This window comes from Mus pahari, chromosome 8 (assembly GCF_900095145.1).
Source record: "Mus pahari chromosome 8, PAHARI_EIJ_v1.1, whole genome shotgun sequence".
NCBI classification, from domain to species: Eukaryota; Metazoa; Chordata; class Mammalia; order Rodentia; family Muridae; genus Mus; species Mus pahari.
Window position 1 is genome coordinate 12,047,939 of NC_034597.1, and position 2,085 is coordinate 12,050,023.

The window sequence follows — 2,085 nt, forward strand, 5'->3', positions numbered from 1 at the left end:
TTTTTTTTTTTTTTGGTTTTTCGAGACAGGGTTTCTCTGTATAGCCCTGGCTATCCTAGAACTCACTTTTGTAGACCAGGCTGGCCTTGAACTCAGAAATTCACCTGCCTCTGCCTCCCAAGTGCTGGGATTAAAGGCGTCTTTTTGTCTTTCTAAAGAGAGAGGATGGCAAGTGGATTTAATTGTCCTAGGCCTTGATTTTTCAGAGCCATGGTTGTATTGGGGGACATGATTTCAGTCTCACCTTCCTATCCATGACAGCCCAAAGCTTTGTCCTTGTGAAACATTAAAAACATTAAACTCTACTTCCCTGTTTTAGAGTGTTGCCCCCACCCACTCCCACCCCCAGCCCATCACTGCCACTGTTCAAAATCTCCAAGTTCAGTTCCTGCTTTGTTCCTGGGAACTAAGGAATTGTTTCTGTCTCGTAGGCAGCTTTTTATACAAGAAGTCTTCCATTCTGCCTTCTTCATTCATGATGCTTGGGAAGAGAGCAAGGAAGGGGCTCCTTGTATGGGTTTCAGAGAAACATAGAGCCAAGTAGAGAAACCAGGGAGGACAAAGTGAGGGTAAGGTTGAGATGGCCTCTTCCACGGTTAGCTGGTTCCCAGGGAGCCCACGCTTGACACTTGGAATGGCCAAGCCAGAGAACTTGTTTCATAAGAGGAACCTGAGACCCTTAGCCAAAGGTGCAGACTTTCAGCATCTCTTCTGTTGGTTGTGAGTTTGGTGGTCTGTGAGGGGGGACCCCAAGGGTTCTTATGGGAAGAAAGATAGAGACAAATTTTGGGATCTGGAATATTGTATGCATCTCCAAGCCTTGTATCTGTGAGGGGGGCAATCTTGAGATCTGAGGGTTTGGTAAGCATCCCTGAGATATGTCACTTAAAAAGCTGAAAAATTACAAAATCAAAAATAAAGACCGATAGCTGGGCTGCTTTTATCCCGCCTGGATCTGGGATCAACGAAGAGGCAAGCTGCTGAGCCACCCTCGAAGGAATTTGTGGTCAAATTCCTTGAAGCCAAGATGCAAGGACATGGAGGAGAGGATGCTTTTCCTCATTCCTCCTTGCCTCCCTTTTCTGGCAAGTCCTACACTTCTGTGGACACTACCGATTCTTTTACTGAACTTCGAAGCAGTTTCTTTAGGCATTGTGGACTGAAGATCAGCAGCTCTCCAGAAAGCATCCAGCACCGCAATGGAACTACTGTGGACCCAGTCTAGTGGAGTGAGCTAATAGGTTCCTGGTCTCTCTAGTGTGAGACAGTCACTGGTGGACTACCCCAACCATATCATGTAACCCAATCTCATAAAACCCACTCAACATACATTTGTTTAGACGGCTTCGGTCCTCTAGAGAACCCTTCACTAATACAAAGACTACAGATTAAAACACATGGGGCTAGAGAGATGGCTCACTCAATAAAGCGCCTACTGTGTAAGCATGAGACCCTGACTAGCATCCGCATAACCCTTGGGAGCCTGTGGCAAGCATATGTGGGTTGAATAAGAATGCCTCCCATAAGCTCATATACTTGAATACTTATAGAGTGGCATTAGAAGGTGTGGCCTGGTTGGAGGAGGTGTGGCCTGGTTGGAGGAAGTGTGTTACTGAGAGTGGATTTTGGGGTTTCAAATGCTCAAGCCAGGCCTAGAGTCTCTTTTTCTTCCTGCTGCCTCCTGATCTGGATGTAGAACTCTGAGCTCCTTCTCCAGCACCATGTCTGCCTGTGCGCTGCCATGCTTCCCACCATGACAATAATGAACTAAATCCTGAATGTAAACAAGCTACAACTAAATGATTTTATATGAGATGCCATGGTTGTGGTTAGGGTAGGGGTGGGGTGGGGCAATCTTGACATAGATACATTCCTGGAGCTAATTGGATAGCCAAGGAGAGACCCTATCTTCAAAGCCAAGGTGAACAGTAATACAGGAAGACACCTAACACTGATCCTTGGCCTCCTCACTTATATATGCACATGTACCTGCACACACACCAAAATAAATGAATGCACAACACACACACACACACAGAGAGAGAGAGAGAGAGAGAGAGAGAGAGAGAGAGAGAGAGAGAGAGA

General features: G+C 46.2%; 1 protein-coding gene across 5 annotated transcripts in view; it reads right to left on the reverse strand.

The window, feature by feature from the left end:
• The window catches only part of Cfap70 (cilia and flagella associated protein 70), a 57,918-nt gene that overhangs the window by 53,858 nt on the left and 1,975 nt on the right, over positions 1-2,085 (reverse strand). The window lies entirely within an intron of this gene.